Genomic DNA, 21,461 nt, shown 5'->3' on the forward strand with positions numbered 1-21,461 from the left:
GACAGCTGGACTGAGGGCCAGTCCAACTATCAGGGAATCCACAGCAATCACAGCCCAATCACAACAGGAAGGTACATGCAGCCACAAAGGAGACACCCCTAGAGTGTCTGGTTCTTATGACCAGGAGTAACTACACTACTGAGCTCTATAGGATCCTTCTACATAAGACCACTAGTTTCAAAACCAGGAGCTGACCTATCCAATATATATAAACAAACACAGAGTCTGAAAAAATAAAGAGACAAAAGAATAAAAGAATGAAAGAACAAAATAAAACCACAGAAAACTAAATAAAATAGAAATATGCCATGTGCCCAATAAAGAATTCAAACTAATGGTCATAAAGATGTTCACTGAACTTGAGAGGAAAGCGGATGAACTTCAACAAAGAGAAAACATAAAAAATCATCAGAACTGAAAAATAACTGAAATTAAAAATAAATCACAGGGAATCAATAGCAGATTAGAGAATGCAAAAGAAGAGACAGCAATCTGGAAGACAGAGCAGTGGAAAGCACCCAAAAACAAATGAAAAAAGAACAAAAAAAATTAATGATAGCTTAAGGGATCTCTGGAATAACATCAAAGATAAAAACACTGATATTATAAGCGTTCCAGAGAATAACATAGAGACAGAATGGAGCGAAAAACCCATCTGAGAACATAATAGCTGAAAACTTCCCAAACTTGGGGAAAGAAAGAAGACATCCAGGTCCAGGAGGCAAAGAAAGTTTCAAATAAGATGAACCCAAGGAGGGCCACACCCAAAACTATAATAATTAAAATGTCAAAAGATAAAGATGAAGAAAGAATCTTATATGAAAGAGAAAAGCAAATGCTTACATACAAGAGAAACCACATATGACTATCAGATATTTTTCTTTAAAAAAAAAAAAAAAAACAGAGACAGAGAGAGAAACATTGCAGCCAGAAATAAGTATATTACATATTCAAAATACTAAAATAGGAGAAAACTTACAACTAAGAATAATGTGCCCTGCAAAGTTATCATTAAGAATCGAAAGAGAGGGGCGCCTGGGTGGCTCAGTGGGTTGGGCCTCTGCCTTAGGCTTGGGTCAGTCTCGGGGTCCTGGGATCGAACCCCACATTGGGATCTCTGCTCAGCGGGGAGCCTGCTTCCCCCTTCTCTCTGCCTGCCTCTCTGCCGATTTGTGATCTCTTTCAAATAAATAAATAAAATCTTAAAAAAAAAAAAAAAAGAATTGAAAGAGAATGAGATTCCAAGACCTACAAAAAAGGAGTTCATTACACTAAACCAGCCTTACAAGAAATATTAAAGAGACTTCTTCAAGTAGAAAAGAAATGGTTATAACAAAGAAAAATAAATAATGAAGGGGAAAAAATGCACTGGCAAAAGCAAATATAAAGGAAAGACACTAGATCTATCATTATAGAGCTTGTATGAAAGTCAAAAAACAAAAGCAATAAAATCAATTATATCTACACATTAGGAGATACACAAAATAAACATCTAAAATATAAAAAAATATACGTTTTAGGTATAAAATGTGAAAAAGACTTTTAAAATATACATAAAATGTGGAGGGGGCAGTAAATGTGTTTTATGAATGTGTTCTCTTTTTTTTAAGATTTTATTTATTTATTTGACAGAGATCACAAGTAGGCAGACAGGCAAGCAGAGAGAGAGGAGGAAGTAGGCTCCCTGTGGAGCAGAGAGCCTGATGCGGAGCTGGATCCCAGGACCCTGGGATCATGACCTGAGCTGAAGGCAGAGCTTTAACCCACTGAGCCACCCAGAAGCCCCTATGAATGTGTTCTGACTTAAGTCACACCCAAATTAAGAGAGGCTACTATATATACAGGATATTATATATGAGCCTCCTGGTAACCACAAACTAAAAAACCTGTAATAGATGCACAAAGAAAAGAGAATGAAATACAAGTCCCTTTGGGAAAGTCAACAAATCACAAGGGAAGAGAGCAAGAAAAGAATAAAGAAGAAGTACAAAACAACCAGAAAACAATGAATAAAACAGCATAAGTACACACCAACCAATAATTACTTTAAGTACAAATGGACTAAATGCTCTAATCAAAAAACATAGCCTAAATGGATGAATTAAAAACCCATCTATACGATGCTTACAAAAGGACTTCCTTCAAACCTAAAGACATATACAGACTGAAAGAAGAGAGATGGAAAGATATTCCACGCAAATGGAAGCAAACAAATAAACAAAAAGCTAGGGCTGCAATACTTAGACAAAACAGACTTTAAAACTAAGATTGTAACAAGACACAAAGAAGGGTATTACATAATGATATAGGGATTGATCCAAAACCACAACATAATCATTGTTAAATACCTGCACCTAACATAGGAGCATCTGAACACATAAAAGCAAATATTAAAAGACACAAAGGGAGAAATTAACAGTAATACAATAACAGTAGTGGGTTTTAACACTCCGCTTACATCAAAATCATCCAGACAGAAAATCAATTTTAAAAAACAGTGAACTTAAACAACACATTAGAGCACAAGGGTTTAACAGACATATATATAGGGCGCCTGGGTGGCTCAGTGGGTTAAAGCCTCTGCCTTCAGCTCAAGTCATGACCCCAGGGTCCTGGGATGGAGCTCCACATCAGGCTCTCTGCTCAGCAGGAAGCCTGCTTCCTCCTCTCTCTCTCTGCCTGCCTCTCTGCCTATTTGTGATCTGTCTGTCAAATAAATAAATAAAATCTTAAAAAAAAAAAAAGATATATACACAAAACATTCCAAAAACAGTGGATTCCACATTCTTTTCAAGTACACATGAAATGTACAATATGAGCAATAGAAACGATGTAAATTACAAGAAAAAACCTGGAAAAAAAGCAAGTATGTGAAGGCTAAACAACATGTTACTAACAAAAGCAATAGATCAATGAAGAAATCAAAGAGGAAACCAAAAAAATATCTGGAGACAAATGGAAATACAACAGTTCAAATTCTATGGGACAAAGGACAGGGAGTTCTAAAAGGGAATTTTATACCCATATAGGTCTACCTCAAGAAACAAGAAAAATCTCAAATAAACAATATAACTTTATACCTACAGGAGCCAGGAAAAAGAAAAAAGCTGTATATTGGTAGAAGGCAATAATAAAGCTTAAAATGGAAATCAATAAAACAGAGACTATTTTAAAAAAATACAACAAACAAGGAACTGAGAGCTGGTTCTTTGAAAAGTAAAGCAAAAATTAAAATTAAACAAAACAAAAAAGACCCGGGGCGCTTGGGTGGCTCAGTGTATTGGGCCTCTGCCTTCAGCTCAGGTCATGATCTCAGGGTCCTGGGATTGAGCCCCACAGGGGGTGTTCTGCTCAGCGGGGAGCCTGCTTCCCTTCCTCTCTCTCTGCCTGCCTCTCTGCCTGCTTGTGATCTGTATCTGTCAAATAAATAAATAAATAAATAAGATCTTTAAAGAAAAAAGCAAACCCTTAAACTAGATTAAGAAAAACAAAGGAGTGCAAAAAAAATATAATACCAGAAATGAAGAAGTAAAAACTGATATCACAGAAATACACAGGATTGTAAAAGGCTACTACAAAAAATTATATGGCAACAAATTAAAAACCTAGAAGAAATGAATAAATTCCTAGCAATATGAACAGGAATAAATAAAAATTCTGAACAGACCATTACTAGTAACAAATAAAATCAGTAATCACAAAACTCAACAAAAGTCCAGGACAAGATGGTTTCACAGGAAAATTCCACCAAACAGTTAAGTAAGAGTTAACACCTATCCTTCTCAAACTATCCCAAAAAACAGAAGAGGAAGGAATACCTCCAAATTTGTTCTAAGAGGCTAATATTACCCTGACACCAAAACATAACAAAAAAACTTTTAAAAGTTCATTAAATGAATCACTCACCAAAATCAACTGCATTTCATCTCAAGTGATGCAAAGACCATTCAATGCATACAAATTAACCAGGATACATCACATTAACAAAATGAAAGATAAAAATCATAGGATTTTCTCAATAGACGCAGGAAAAAAATGGACAAAATTCAATCTCCTTTCATCATAAAAACTCAGAACAAAGTAGGTTTTGAGGGTACATAAATCAACATAATAAAAGCCATATACGACAAACCCACAGCTAAAAACATAGTCAATGGTGAAAATCTGAAAGTTATTTTTAAAATGAAGAATAAGACAAGGACAGCCACTCTGTAACTTTCATTCAACCAACTATTAGAAGCCCTGGCTCTGGTAATCAGACAAAAAAAGACATTGAAATCAGTAAGGAAGAACACAGCCTGTCACTACATGCAGATGACCTGACACTATACGTAGAAAACTCTAAAGGCTCCACCAAAAAGCTATTAGAATAAATGAATTCAATAACTTTGTCGGATACAAAATTAATATGCAGAAATCTGTTGTGTTTCTATGTACTAAAAAAAAATAGCAGAAAGAGGAATTAAGAAAACAATTCCATTTACAATTACATTAAAAATAAATAAATAAATAAAATAGAAGCACCTGGATGCCTCAGTCAGTTAAGTGTCTGACTCTTGATTTTTGGCTCCAGTCATAATCTTATGGGCTGTAGGATCCAGCCCGACACTGGGCTCTACCCTCAGCAGGGAATCTGCTTCTCTCTTTCTCCTTCCCTCTGCCCCTCCCCCTGCTCACAGTCTCTCTCTCTCTTTCAAATAAAGAAGTAAATCTTAAAAAAAAAAAAAAAAAAAGACCAAATACTTAGGAATAAATTTAACCAAAGGGGCAAAAGACTTCTTTGTACTCTGAAAATGATTAAGACCTTGATGAAAGAAATTGAAGACAGCACAAATAAATGGAAAACTACTCCATGCTCATGGACTGGAAGAATTCATATTGTAAAAATATCCTTACTGGGGAGGACATTGGGAGATGGAGAGAAGAAGTGAATTGGGGGAAATCGGAGGGGGAGACAAACCATGAGAGACTGTGGACTCTGAGAAACAAACTGAGGGTTCTGGAGGGGATGGGGGTGGGAGGTTGGATAAGCCTGGTGGTGGGTAATAAGGAGGGCATGTATTGCATGGAGCACTGGGTTTGGTGCATAAACAATGAATCTTGGAACACTGAAAAAACAAAATAAAATTTTTAAAAAGTGGGAAAAATAAATATCCTTACTGGGATGCTTGGGTGGCTCAGTCATTTAAGTGTTTGCCTTCAGCTCAGGTCATGATCCTGGGATCCTGGGATAGAGCCCTGCATCAGACTCCCTGCTCAGCAAGAAATCTGCCTTCTGCTTCTCTCCCTCCCTCTGCCTCAGCCCCCTCTCTGTGCTCACTCTCTCCCACAAAAAAGAAAAAAAAAAAGAAAGAAAAAATTTTACTACCAAAAACTACCTACATATTCAATGCAAACTCTATCAAAATACCAACTGTATTTTTCAGAGAATTGAACAAATAATCCTAAACTTTGGATAGGACCACAAAAGACACCAAACAGCCAAAGCAACGTTGAGAAAGGCGAATGAAGCTGAAGGCATCAGAATACCAGATTTCAAAGTACACCACAAAGTAAAGTAATCAAGACAATAGGATATTGATACAAAAATACATCACGAAGATGAAAGAGAGCCCAGAAACAAACAAACAAACCCATGTTTATATTGTCAACTAACCTACGGCAAGGGAGGCAAAATATATAATAGAAAAAAGACAATCTTTTTGATAAATAGTATTGGGATTAATAGTATTGGGACAGCTACATGTAAAAGAATAAAATGGGACCACTTTCTTATACTACATGCAAATATAAACTCAAAATGGATTAAAGATGTAGATATAAGACCTGAAACCATAAAACTCCTGGAAGAAAACAAGCAGTAAATTCTTAGACCTCGACCTCGGCAATATTTTTCTGAATCTGTATCTTTAGAAAATGAAGTAAAAGCAAAAATAAACTGGGACTACCATCAAACTGAAAAGCTTTTGCACAGTGAAAGAAACCAACAACAAAATAAAACAGCAACCCAGTTAATGGGAAAAGATATTTCCAAATGATGTCTCCAATAAGGGGTTAATATTCAAAACATGTAAGAAAACCTCCTGCAACTCAGCAACTCCCCCCCAAAATAATGCAATTAAAAAATGGGTGAAGCAAAACAAACTGAGGGTTGCCAGGGAGAGGGGGTGAGGGAGAGGAGGTTGGGTTATGGACACTGGGGAAGGTATGTGCTATGGTGAGTGCTATGAAGTGTAAACCTGGCGATTCACAGACCTGTACCCATGGGGCTACTAATACATTACATGTTAATTTAAAAATTTAAAAATTTAAAAAAAAAATTTTTTTAAATGGGTGAAGGACATGAATAAAAGTTTTTCCAAAGAAGACGTCCAAGTGGGGGAAAAAAAAAACATGCAGATGGCCAAGAGACACATGAAAAGATACTGAAAATAATAATCATCAGGAAAATGCTAATCAAAACCACAATGAGATATCACTTCACACTGGTGAGAATGGCTAGTATCAAAAACAAAACAAAACAGAACAAAAAAAAAAAAAGGTGTTGGTGAGGATGTGGAGAAAAGGGAACCCTTATGCACTGTAGGTAAAAATGTCAATTAGTCCAATCACTGTAGAAAATAGTATGGAGGTTCATCCAAAAATTAAAAGTTAAGAAATCGTATGATCCAGTAATCCCACTACTAGGCGTTTACATGAAGAAAACAAAAACACTGACTAAAAAAGACATACGCACTCTTATGTTTATTGCAGCATTACTTACAATTGTCAAGATATGGAAACAGCCTGAGTTTCCATGAATATAAAAGATGTGGTACATACACACAACAGACTATTACTCAGCCATAAATAATGAAATCTTGCCATTCACAACAACATGGATAGCCTACAGGATATTATGCTAAGTGAAATAAGTCAAAGAAAGACAAATATCACTTGATTTCACTTACATAGGAAATCTAATAAAACAAATTTAAAAAATCAGAAGCAAACTCCTAATTACATAGAACAAACTAGTGACTGCCAGAGGTGTGGGGGATGGGGAAAAAGGTGAAATAGATGAAGAGGATCAAGAGGTACAAATTCCCAATTATAAACTAAATAGGTCACGGGGATGTAAAATATGGTATAGGGAATATAGTCAATAATACTGCAATGACTTTATATAGCAACACAGAGTAACTACACTTACAGTGATTAGCATTTGATAAGTATATGATTGCTAAATCACTACGTTGTATACTTGAAACTACTACAATACCGTATGTCAACTAAACTTTAATTAAAACTCTTTTAATTAAATTACAACATATTTTTTTAAACTGGGAGATGGCTATTTAAACTTATAAACAGAAGCCAAAACAGAGAATGAAGGAACATTAAGAAACAGAGGAACATATTTCAAACAAAGAAACAAAATCTCTAAAACAGATCTTAATGAAATGGAGATAACAGATTTAAATGATTGAGTTCAAAATAATGGCCATAACAATGCTCAAAATAATGGTCATAACAATGATCATAACAATGCATTTCTCTGCTGACCTCAAGGTGGTCAGCAGAGAAATGCATAAACAAAATGAGAACTCCAACAAAGAAAAAACTTAGAAAGTACCAAACAGAAATAACAGAGTTGAACAGTATAATAACTTCACTGAAAAATTCAACAGAGCAACAGAAGACTAGATCAAGTAGAAGAAAAGATCACTGGGCTCAAAGACAAAGCAATGGAATTCAACGAATTAAAAGAGCAGGTTTAAAAAAAAAAAAAAAGAATTGAAAACAACAGACTATTAAGGGACATACAGGTCAACATTAGCTAAACCAACCATACCCATGATAGTGGTCCCAAGCTTATTCAAAGAAATAATGACTGAGAACTTTGTTAACAAGAAAAAAGAAACAGACTCACATTCAGGAAACTCATAAAGTATCAAATAAGATGAATACAAAAATAGAAACACCAAGACACAACATAATGAAACTGTCAAAGTTAAAGACAAAGAGAGACTTTTAAAAACAGAAAGAGAAACACAACTTGTCACTGACAAAAGAACCACCAGAAGACTATCAGCAGATTTTTTTCAGCAGATGGCCTGCAGGCCAGAAGAAAGTAGCACAGTATGTTTAAAGTGCTAATAGAAAAAGACCTACCAACCAAGAATACTCTTATCAGCAAAGCTGTCCTTCAGAATTAAAGAAAGATGGAATTTTCCGAACAAAGTTTACAGAGTTTGTTACCACTAAACCAGCCTTACCAAAAATGTTAAAGGGAATTCTTCAAACTGAAATGAAAAAAATACTAGTAACAAGAAAACATACTAAAGTATAAAACTCACTAGGAAAGAGAAATATATAAATAAAGTCAGAATATTCAAATTAAATGGTTGTGGGTAATCATAATTCTCTTATAGAAGAAATATGATTATATTACTATAATAATTTGGTAAAAAACATAGAATGATAAATTGCAAATTGTGACATCAAAAAACTGTGGGGGTGCCTGTCTGGCTCAGTCAGGGAAGCGTGAGACACTTGATCTCAGGGTTGTGGGTTCAAGTCTTACACTGGGTGTAAATATTACTTAAAAGTAAAGTCTCAAACACACACACATTCACAAATATGGAAGTGGGAGAACTTTGATATACATCTGAAGTTTGTTATTATCAGCTTAAAATAGACTGTTATATTTTATGTAAGTCTTGTGATAAACACAAAGTAAAAGCCTATAGAGAAAAATAAAGAGAAAGGAATCAAAGTATACACACAGAAAATGCCAAACCACAAAGCAATAGAGTAAGAGAGAAAAAAGAGAATAGAGGAATTAAACTAGCAAAAAACACTTAACAAAATGACAACAGTTAAGTCCGTAACTATCAATAATATATATAACTATATATATATATATAGTTCTAAAAGATTTTATTTATATTAAGAACTGAAGTAAGAAGCAGCAATAGAATAAAAGAATAAGACTTCAATATCCCACATTCAACAAAAGACTGATAATTATGATACTCTGATATACAAGAAAAGTATATTTGTATACTTGGTATACAATATATTTGGCCTTCATCCCCAATCTCCAATCTTGGCACATAGCTCCTAAAACCCTTAGAATTTCCTAATGAGAGCAAAATTTAAAAATAAATAGATAGAAAGAAAGAAAGGAAGGAAGGGGGGGCTCTTTTGTTATGATAATGAAATGGTTTTTGGAACACACCTGAGGGTAGGGACTAGCTTCCAGGAGAACCAACCATGTGATTGGAGAATTGGAAATTTCAGTCCCACCCCCTTAACTTCCTGGAGGGAAAAGGAACTAGAGGTTAATCAATCAATAATAACGAGTGACTTAATCAACCACACGTATATAATGAAGCCTCCATAAAAACCAAAGAGACTGAGATTGGAGAGCTTTCAGGTTGGTGAACACATGGAGATTTGGGAGAGTGGCACTCTTGAAGAAACCATGGAAATTCCATGCTCTTTCTCCATATTTGCCACAAGTAATTCTTCTGTCTGGCTATTCCTGAACTATATCCATTTAAAATAAAACTACAATCAAGTAGGTAAAATATTTCTCTGAGTTCAGTGAGCTCCTCTAATAATTGAACCCAAGGAGGGTCTCAATGGAATCTCCAATCTACAGCTGTTGGTCAGAAGCACAGGTGACAACCAGGACTTGAAACTGGTGACTGAAGTAAGGGGCAGGAACAGTTTTGTAGGAATCTAACATTATCTCCAGCTAGATACTGTCATGAAAGAGTTTAATTTTATGACACTAACTATAGGACACCAACCTGGTTTTGGAGAATTGCTTGGGGGAGGGGGGTAGGGAGGACAGATACATCAAAATCAGATATAAAATCACTAAGAAAATATTGGCCTTAAACTATACATTAGATGAGATGAATTTAATAGGCAGAACATATTACAGAACATTCTATTCAACAGTGACAAAATTTATAGCCCGCATAGATTATTCTCTAGGGCAGATCAAATGTTAATAAACAGAATAAGTCTTAAATCTAAGAAGACTGAAATCATATCAAGGATCTCTTCCAACTACAATGGCATAAAATTAGAAATCACAGGGTACCTGAGTGGTTCAGTCAGTTAACATCCAACTCTAAGTTTCAGCTTGTAGTGATCTCAGGGTCATGAGATCTAGCCCTCTCCCACCTCATCAGGGTCCACGTGCAGCCTGGAATCTACTTGGGATTCTCTCTCCCTTTCTTTCTGCCCCTCTCCCTGTTCATGCATAGTCTCTAAATAAATAAATGAATAAAATCTTTTTTTAAATTTAATTAATTAATTAAAAAAGCTAAAATCACTTCCAAGTGGAAAACACATTTATGAGGAAACAACATCCTCCTGAACAACCAATAGGTCAAACAACAAACTGAAAACAAATAAAAACATATCTTGAGACAAATGAGAATGAAAACACAACATAAGAAACTTATGGGATGCAGCAAAAGCAGTTCATGATAGCAATAAATGCTCATATTAAGAAAAAGAGAAAGAGCTCAAGAAAACCACCTAACTTTACACCTCAAGGAGCCAAAACAAAACAAAAACAAACTAAGCACAAACTTAGCAGAAACAAGTCGATAGCACAGAGAGTGAAAATAGGTTAAATAGATACTAAAAAGACAGCAGAAAAGATCAATGGAAATAAAAGTTGAGTTTTTGAAAAGATAAAATTAGCAAACCATTAGCTACATTTATGCAAAAAAAAAAAAAAAGATAAATGAAATAAAAAATGGGGGGGGCGCTGGGTGGCTCAGTATAAAGCCTCTGCCTTTGGTTCAGGTCATGATCCCAGGGTCCTGGGATCGAGCCCCACATTGGGCTCTCTGCTCAGCAGGGAGCCTGTTTCCTCCTCCTCTCTCTGCCTGCCTCTCTGCCTACTTGTGATCTCTGTCAAATAAATAAATAAAATCTTTTTTAAAAAATTAAAAATGGAAGAAAAAACATTACAACTGACATAATACAAATAAAAAGCATCATAAGAAACTACCATGAACAGTTATAAACCACAAATTGGACAACTGAAAAGAAATGGATAATTTCTTGAAACACACAATCTACCAAAACTGAATAATGAAAAAACAGAAAATCATAACAGACGAATACTACTAAGGAGACTGAATCAGTATTCAAAAATCAACCAATAGAGCATAAAGACTAGATGGCTATACTGGTGAATTCTACAAAACATTTAAAAAATAACTAGTATCACTCCCAAGCTTTTCCAAAAAACAGAAAAAGGAAAAAACACTTCTCAACTCATTTTACTAGACCAGCACTACCCTGATACAAAAACCAGACAAGGACATACAAGGAAGGAAAATTACTGGCCAATATACCTGTTGAATATGAATGCAAAAATCTTCAACATAGTATCAGCAAACCAAATTTAATATAATGGCAAAAATATCCTTCACTATGATTAAGCTGGATTCATTCCAGGGATGCAATGATGGCTCACCACATGCAAATCAATGTGATAAACTACATTAACAAAAGGAAACTTAAAAATCATACAATCATTTCAATAGCTACAGAAAAGTGCATTTGCCAAAATTCAACATCCTTTCATCATAAAAACTCTAACAAAGTGAGTACAGAAAGAACATACCTCAACATAATAAAGGCCATAGATGACAAGCCTATAGCTAATCTCACATTCAACGGTGAAACACTGAAACCTTTTCCTTCATGATCAGAAACAAGGGTCCTCACTCGCATCACTTTCATTCAACATAGCAAGGAAGTCCTAGCCAATCAGGAACAAAAAAGAAATAAAGAATATCCAAAACAAAAAAGCAAGTAAAATTGTATTTATTTTCAGATAACATGATATACATACAGAAAACTTCCCACCTCTCCCCAAAAAAACCTGTTAAAATAAACAAATTCAGTAATTACAGTACATAATAGCAATATACAAATATCAGTTGTTTCTATATACTAACAACAATCTATTAAAAAGAGAAATTAAGAGAATCCTACTTACAATAGCAGCAAAAAAAGACTTTGAATAAATTTAACTAGGGAGATGAAACACCTGTATACTGAAAACTATAGGATATTGACAAAAGAAACTGAAGGATACACAAATAATGGTGAGAAGTTTCATGCTTATGGAATGGAAGAATCAATACTGTTAAAATGTCCATACTATTCAAAACATCTACAGATTCAATGTAATCCCCATCAAAATTCCAATAGAATTTCTCACAGAAATAGAACAAACAATTCTAAAATTTGTATGGGACCACAAAAGGCCTCAAATAGCCAAGGTGATCTTGAGAAAAAAAGAACAAAGCTGAAGTCATTACACTTGATTCAAACTGTACAGATCTTCCTTGACTTACAACAGGATTACATTCTAATAAAGACATCCGAGGCTGAAAATATTGTAGTTGAAAATGCATTTAATACACCTAACCTACCAAATTTTATAGCTTAGCCTAGTTGACCTGAAGCATACTCAGAATACTTCATATTAGCGTACAGCTGGGAAAATAATCCAACACAAAGCCTATTTTACAATAAAGGGCTGCATATCTCAGGTAACTTATCATGTACTCTATTAAACGTGCACAACAGAATGGCTGTATGGGTACAGAATGGTTGTCCGTGTATCACTGTTTACCGCCTTAATTGCTTGGCTGACTGGGAGCTACAACATGCTACCATTATCTAGCATCCTGAGAGGGTATCATACTATGTATCACTAGCCCAGAAAAAGATCAAAATTCAAAATTCAAAGTATGGTTTCTACTGAATGCATACCACTTTTGCATCATTGTAAAGTCAAAAAATCTTAAGCCAAGCCATCATCAGTCAGAGACTATCTATATTACAAACCTATGGTTTGTATCAAATGGTATGGTATTGGTATAAATGTAGACATACAGACTGAGATTCTGGGACAAAATACCCTAGCATGCATATATAGTCACTTAATTTATGACAAAAGAACCAAGAAAACATAACGGTGAAAGGCCAATAAATTGTCCTAAAATAAATGGTAAGGAAAACTGGGTGGTCACATGCAAATGAAGGAAATGAAAGTGGACCCCTATCTTATATCATACACAAAAATTCAGTCAAAATGAAGTTAAAGACTTGAACATCAGACCTGAAAACATAAAAGTGCTAGAAGAAAACACAGGGGTTAAGCTCATTGACATTGGTCTTGGCAATAAATTGGTTTTTTTTTTTTTTTTTTTTTTTTTTAAGATTTTATTTATTTACTTGACAGAGAGAAATCACAAGTAGGCAGAGAGGCAGGCAGAGAGAGAGAGAGAGGAGGAAGCAGGCTCCCTGCTGAGCAGAGAGCCCGATGCGGGACTCGATCCCAGGACCCTGAGATCATGACCCGAGCCGAAGGCAGCGGCTTAACCACTGAGCCACCCAGGCGCCCATAAATTGGTTTTAATTCAAAACCAATTTTGGCTTTTAATCCAAAAATGGATTAAACCAAAAACAAAGATAACAAAAGGAAAAATAAAAAGAACTCTATTAAACAGAAAAGCTTCTGCACAGCAAAAGAAATCATCAATAAAATGAAAAGGCAACCTAAGGAAGGGGAGTAAACATTTATAAACGTTATATCTGATTAAGTGTAAATAGACACAATCTATAAGGAACTCATTCTACTCGATTACACAAAAAAGAAAACATTAACTCAATTTAAAAAGAGGCATGTGTCATGGACAGCGTAGCAAGACCCTTAGCTCCCTTCATCCCACAGATACAACTAGATAACACCCACATCAATGTAAATAACCCAGAAAATGATGCAAGACTAGCAGAACAGGCTCTCAACAGTTAAATGTAGAAAAGAGGGCCACATCGAAGAGTAGGAAGGGCAGAGATGATGGAGTCCAGAGCTAAATGGACCTGTGGGACTGTTGCCTAGAAGGAGGAACACAGCCCATAAGAAGAGGAGAGAGGAAATGAACCCAAACCAGGCACCCCAGGAATGAGGGACCCACACTGAGACAAAGAATCCCTAAATATTTGGGTTTGAAAACAAGAGGGGCATAGTTTCATGAGTTCTTACCATCAGGGGGTGCTTAACATATACAACTTTCAAAATGAATTGGCTCAGCTCTGGGAAAGCCAGGAGGGCAAGAGGAAACTGAGTCCCCACCCTTAAAGACACAGTACAACAGCCCAGTGATGATACAGCATAGAAGCAGCAGTTTGAAAAAAATACCTGAGGTATATGGGAGGGAGATTTGTTCACTAACCTCAGAGTGTATGCTGCAGGAATGGGACTCATTGGGAGATTTTTCTGGAAACAAACGATCTGGCAGGTGCCATTTCCCACCCCAACACTGCAGCCTAGACCCTCAGACATTCACAGGAACCAAGAGTGCCAACACTAGCTACCTACCTTGCCAACAGCATATATGCCCCTGAATTCTCCTGCCCAACTAGCCCCTCCAATACACCCTTGGCCAGACCCCCCCAAAGTGGTGCCACAAGCCTGGCAGTGTGCAAGCAGCCCCAAGAAGGGCCAGTACCACTCCAAAGTGACTCCTCTCTCAGGGAGAGGCAAAGATAACCACACACACCAGTCAGATTACAGCCCCAGCAATGGGCTGGAAACAGCCATCTGGTCTGACAGGCTCTGCCTACCAACAAAAGCTTCTCCAGGGACAACACAGGAAAGCACCCTGCAGTTCAGTGCTACTGCATCTCTGGAAAATGCCTAGTCTGACTCAAATCAAAGCTAAGGCAACTCCAGACAGGCCCACTAAAAACACACAGACCTAACCTACCTACAATAGGCAAAGAGAGCCATTTCACATGACTGGACTGAATGAAACACTGGCTCAACCACAACAGCAGGGGATACACACAAACACAGGAGACATCCCTGAAGTACCAGGTTCTGCTAAACAGGGAATGCTGCACTGCAGAGCATTACAAAAACCTTTTTTTCATAATGCTACTACCTTCAAGAGCAGGAGATGTATCTTATTTCCTAACACACAGAAACAGATACAAGGAGTTAGACAAAATGAGAAGACAGAGGAATATGTCCCAAATTAAAGAACAGGACAAAAATCACAGCCAGAAAGCTAAATTAAGCACATAATATCCTTGAAAGAGAATTTAAAGTAATGGTCATAAAGATAACTCACTAGATTTGAGAAAGGAGTGGAGGACCTCAGTGAGACTCTTAACAAAAAGAAAACATAAAAACGTGCCTGGGTGGCTCAATCATTTAAGCATTGGCCTTTGGCTCAGGTCATGATCCCAGGGTCCTGGGATTGAGTCCTGCATTGGACTCCCTGTTCAGCAGGGAGCCTGCTTCTCCCTCTGCCTGCTGGCCCCACTTCTTGTACACATGCACTCTCTCTCCCTGTCAAATAAATAAAGTCTTTCAGGGTGCCTGGGTGGCTCAGTTGGTTGAGCAACTGCTTTCAGCTCAGTTCATGATCCTGGTAGAGTCCCAGGACTGAGTCCCACAGTAGGTTCCCTGCTCAGCAGGGGGGCTGCTCTTCCCTCTGACCTTACCCCTCTCATGCTCAATCTCTCTCATTCTCATTCTCTCAAATAAATAAATAAAAAGATAAATAAGCTTAAAAAAAAAAAGAAGAAAAGAAAACATAAAAACCAATCAGGTATGAAAAAAATCAGTAACTAAAAATTAAAAATACACTAAATGGAATAAACAATAAACTAGAGGGAAGAGAAGGACACTGCTTTTAATGGAAAGCAATCAAGCTGAATAGGAGAGAAGAAAAAAAAATAATGAAAACAGACTGTGAGAACTCAGAAACACCATCAAGTGTAAGAACATTTGCATAACAGGGATACCAGAAAGAGAAGACAAAGAAAAGAGTGCAGAGAATACTCTCTAGAAGAGATCACATGTTAGGCCACAGAATAAGTCTAAACAAATTCAAAAAAATCTCAGTCATTCCATGTATCTCTTCTGACCACAACACTAAGAAACTAGAAATCAACCAGAAGAATAAACAAAGAAATCAAAGAAAGCCAAAAAATAACAAATGAAAATGAAAACACAACAGCCCAATATCTTTGAGATACAGCAAAAGTTTTCTATGAGAAAAATTTATAGCAATATAGACTTACCTCAAGAAGCAAGAAAAATCTAAAATAGACAACCTAACTTTACACCTAAAAGAGCTAGAAAAAGAAAAAAACAAAACCCAAAAACAGTAGAAGGAAATAATAAAGATTAGAGCAGAAAGAAAAAAAAAGACTACAGCAGAAATAAAAGAAATAGGAACTAAAACAAAATCAGTATAACAGTTCAATGAAACCAGGAGTTGCTTCTTTGAAAAGATAAAAAATTGATTAACCTTCAGTCAGTCTCATCAAAAAATTAGGGGAAAAGAATGTTAAAGAAAAAGAGAAAAGTGTCAAAATCAGAAATGAAAGAGAAGTAAAAACCAGCACCATAGAAATACAAAGAATTAGGGGTGCCTGGGTGGTGCATTCAGTTAAGCATCTGACTCTTGGTTTTGGCTTAGGTTGTGATCTCAGGGTCATGAGATCAAGTCCCATGTCAGGTTCCATGCTCACCATCGAGTCTGCTTGAGATTCTCTCTTCCCCTGCACCTCCCACTTGTGTGTGCATTCTCTATCTCAAATAAATAAATAAGTCTTTAAAGGAAAAAAAGGAAACTGGCTTACCTAGGTGGTACAGCTGTCACGTCTACAACCCTTGGTTTCAGCTCAAGTCATGATCTTGTAGTCAGGGGATCAAGCCCCACGTGGGGTCCTCACTCAGCAAAGAGTCTGCTTCAGATTCTTTCTCCCTCTCCCTCCTCCTCCCCTTTTGTTCTCCCAGCTCATTCTAACTCTCTCTCTCTCTCTACATATGGAAAATTCTTTGAAAAAAATATAAAGGATTATAAGAGAATATTTTGAAAAATTATATGCCAACAAATTGGATTACCTAAGGAAATGAATAAATTCCTAGAACATATAACTTCCCAAACCTGAATCAGGAACAAATAGAAAATTGAACAAACTTTACCAGCAATGAAACTGAATCAGTAGGGAGCCTGTGTGGCTCAGTCATTAAGCATCTGCCCTCAGCTCATGTTATGATTCCAGAGTCCTTGGATCAAGCTCCATATTGGGCTCCTTGCTCAGTGGAGAGCCTGCTTCCTCTTCCTCTGCCTGCCGCTCTGCTTACTTGTGCTATCTTTCTTCAAATAAATAATATTTTAAAAAAGAAAAAAGAAATCGAATCAGTAATCAAAAAACTCCCAACAAACAAAAGTCCAGGACCAGATGGTTTTACAGGTCAATTCTACCAAATATTTTAAGAAGAGTTATTTCCTATCATTCTCAAACTTTTCCAAAAAAGTAGAAAAGGAAAGCTTCAAAATTCATTCTATGAGGTCAACTTTACCCTATCCCAAAACCAGATAAAGACAGTACCAAAAAGAGAGAACTAAGGCAGTATCTTTGATGAACACAGCTGCAAAAATCCTTATCAAAATGTCAGTAGACAATACAACAATACATTAAGAAAAAAAAAAGTTTATCACAATCAGGTGAGATTTATTCCTGGAATGCAAGGGTGGTTCAGTATTTGTAAATCAATCAACATCACAAATCACATCAACAAGTGAAAGGCTAAAACCATATGATTATTTCAATTAAGGAAAGGGAATAAAAGGCATCCAAACTAGTATGGATTTTTATATTTGCAGGTTTTCTATATGTAGAAAACCTAAAGACTCCACCAAAAAACTGCTAGAACAGACAAATGAATTCAGCATGATCACAGGATACAATGTCAGCATACAGTTGTGTGCTGCATTTCTATACACAAATAACAAATCAGCAGAAAGAGAAATTAAGAAAAGAACTCCATTTATAATTGTACCAAAAATAATAAGATACCTAGGAATAAACCTAGCCAAAAAAGGTGAAAGACCTATACTCTGATAACTAAAACATTGATAAAAAAAAAATTGAAGATGACACAAAGGAAAAAGATTCCATCTCCTGGATTAGAAGAACAAACACTACCTACTACCCAAAGCAATATATAGATCTCATGAAATCCCTATCTAAATACCAATAGCATTTTTCACAGAATAGAACAAGTAATCCTAAAATTTGTATGGAACTACAAAACACCCTGAACAGCCAAAGCATCCTGAAAAAGAAAACAAAAATGGAGATATCACAATCCCAGATTTCAAGGTAGACCACAAAGCTGTAGTAATCAAAACAGTATGGTACTGGGCACAAAAGAGAAACACAGATAAACAACACAGAACACAGACCACAACAGCAAGTCCAGAAACACAGGCCACAACAGCAAGTTCAGAAAACAAACCCACACTGATATGGCAAATTAATCTAGGAAAAAGGAACAAGAACATGCAATAGGAAAAAGTCAATCTCTTCAACAAATTGTGTTGGTTAAACTAGATAGCATGATGCAAAAGAATTCAACTGGACCACTTTCTTACACATTCACAAAAATAAACTCAGAATGGAGTACAGATCTACATGTGAGACCTGAAACCATAAAAACTCCAGAAGAAAGCTCAGGCAGTAATTTCTCTGACATCAGCCATAACAACATTTTTCTAGATAAGTCTACTGGGCAACGGAAACAAAAGCAAAAATAAAGTACTGGTGGGGCGCCTGGGTGGCTCAGTGGGTTAAGCCGCTGCCTTCGGCTCAGGTCATGATCTTGGGGTCCTGGGATCAAGTCCCACATCGGGCTCTCTGCTCAGCAGAGAGCCTGCTTCCCTCTCTCTCTCTCTGCCTGCCTCTCCATCTACTTGTGATTTCTCTCTGTCAAATAAATAAATAAAATCTTAAAAAAAAATAAAAATAAAAATAAACTACTGAAATTATATCAAAATTAAAAATTTCTGCACAACAAAGGAAACAATTAACAAAACTAAAAGATAACCTACTAAATGGGATATATCTGCAAATTGTATATCTGATAAAGGATTTGTATCCAAAATATATAAAGACCCCCCCCCCCCCAAAATTAACCTAATTTAAAAACAGGCAGAAGACATTTCTCTAAAGAAAACATACAGATGGGCAACAGACACATGAAAAGATGCTCAACATCACTGATCATCAGGGAAATGCAAATAAAAATTACAGTATCACCTCACACCTGTCAGAATGGCTAAAATCCAAAACACAAGAAATGACAAGAGTGGACATGGATATGGAGAAAAAGGAACCCTCTTACACTATGGGTGGGAATGCAAACTGGTACAGCCACTGTGGAAAACAGTATGGAGTTTCCTCAAAAAGTTAAAATTAGAACTACTTTATGATCCAGCAATCACACTACTGGGTATTTACCCCCCAAATACAAAAACACTAATTCAAAGAGATACATGCATGTTTATATCAGCATATTAACAATAGCCAAATTATGGAAGCAGCCAAAGAGTCTGTCAACAGATGAATGGATAAAAAAGAGATGGTATGAACCATCTCATTGGTCAGAATGGTTAGAACTAACAACTTAGGAAACAACAGATGATGGTGAGGTTATGGGGAAAGGAGAACCCTCTTACACTGTTGATGGGAATGCAAACTGGTGCAGCCACTCTGGAAAACAGTATGGAGGCTCCTCAAAAAGTTAAAAATAGGGATACCTTAAAACCCAGCAATTGCACTACTAGGTATTTATCCAAAGGATAAAACATAATTCAAAGGGGGCACATGTACCCCAATGTTTATAGCACCAATGTCCACAACAAACTATGGAAAGTACCCTGATGTCCATCAACAGACTGATGGATAAAGAAGATGTGATACACATACACACACACACACACACACACACACAGAGGAATATTACTTGGCCATCAAAAAGAATGAAATCTTGCCATCTTCAATGACACAGATGGAACTAAAGGGTATTATGTCAAGTGAAATCAGTCAGTCAGACAAAGACAAATACCATAGGATTTCACTCAAGTGGAATTTAAAAAACAAAACAGATGAACATAACAGAAGAGAAGGAAAAAATAAAAGATGAAAATAAGAGAGGAAGGCAACCCTGACACTGAACTCTAAGAAACAAACTGAGGGTTGCTGGAAGAGAGGCTGGTGGGGGGGGAGGGATATTTGGATAATGTGCATTAAAGTGGGCACTTGATGTAATGAGCACTGGGTGTTATATGCAAATGATGAATCACTAACATCTATCCCTGAAACTAATAATACAGTATATGTTAAATTGAAATGAAATAAAATAAATTTTAAAAAGAGATGGACTGTATATACAATGGAATATGATATAATCAAAAAATAATGAAATATTGCTATCTGCAATGACATGGATTCTTCTAGAGAGTATAATGCTAAGTAAAATAATCAGTCATAGAAAGATAAATACCATATGATTCCACTTATGTGTGGAATTTAAGAAACAAAGAAACAAAATCAAAAACAGACTCTTAACTATAAAGAACTGATGGTTGCTAGGGAAAGTAAAACAGGTGAAAGGGATTAAGTGCACACTACCATGATGAGCACTGAGTAATGTATAGAACTGCTGAATCACTGTATTGTACACCTACATTAATATAACATTACTTTATACTGGAATTAAAACTTTAAAATCATAAGGGTGCCTGGCTGTCTTAGTCAGTAAAGGATGCGACTCCTGATCTTGAGGTCATGAGTTCAAGAGGCCTGTGTCAGACATGGAGCCTACTCAAAATAAAAAATAAATAAATTTTTTAAAACATAGGAAAAAAACATAAATAGACACTTTTCCAAAGAAGACACACAAATGGCTAACAAATGCATGAAAGGTATTCAACATCACTAATCATCAGGGAAATGCAAATCAAAACCACAATGATATATCACCTTAAACCTCAAAGAATCTTATCAAAGAGAAAAGTAATCATAAATGGTGGGGAAGAAGCAGAGAAAAGGGAACTCTTCTGCACTGTTGGTGGGAATGTAAATTGGTACAGCCACTATGGAAAGCATATGGATTTCCCTCAAAAATTTAGACATAGAACTACTATATAATCCAGCAATACCGCTTCTGAGTACATATCCAAAGCAAATTCAATGTTTCAAAGAGAGTTCTACTCCCATGTTCACAGCACCATTATTTACAATACCCAAGATATGAAAGCAACCTAAGTATCTGTCAGTAGAGGAACAGATCAAGAAAATATGATGTATTGTGTGTAAATGTGTGTGTACACACACACACACACACAATGGACTATTCGCTTTTAGAAAGAAAAAACATCAAAACCACCTTTGTGGTAACATTACAGGGCATAATGATAAATTAAGTCAGACAGAAAAATATCTCACAGTATCACTTATATGGGAATCTTTTTAAAAGTCAACTTCATAGAAAAAGAGAATAGAAAGGTGACAGATGGAGGTCTGGGGAAACAGGGAAAGATTTTTTTTAAAGGTTACAG

At 36.1% G+C, this 21,461-nt stretch overlaps 1 protein-coding gene across 1 annotated transcript in view; it reads right to left on the reverse strand.

The window, feature by feature from the left end:
• Positions 1–21,461, reverse strand: part of CUNH12orf40 (chromosome unknown C12orf40 homolog) — a 97,922-nt gene that overhangs the window by 66,952 nt on the left and 9,509 nt on the right. The gene's annotated exons all lie outside the window — the stretch shown is intronic.

Source organism: Mustela putorius, unplaced genomic scaffold, assembly GCF_011764305.1.
Source record: "Mustela putorius furo isolate JIRA1106 unplaced genomic scaffold, ASM1176430v1.1 tig00537227_pilon_pilon_pilon, whole genome shotgun sequence".
Taxonomy (NCBI): domain Eukaryota; kingdom Metazoa; phylum Chordata; class Mammalia; order Carnivora; family Mustelidae; genus Mustela; species Mustela putorius.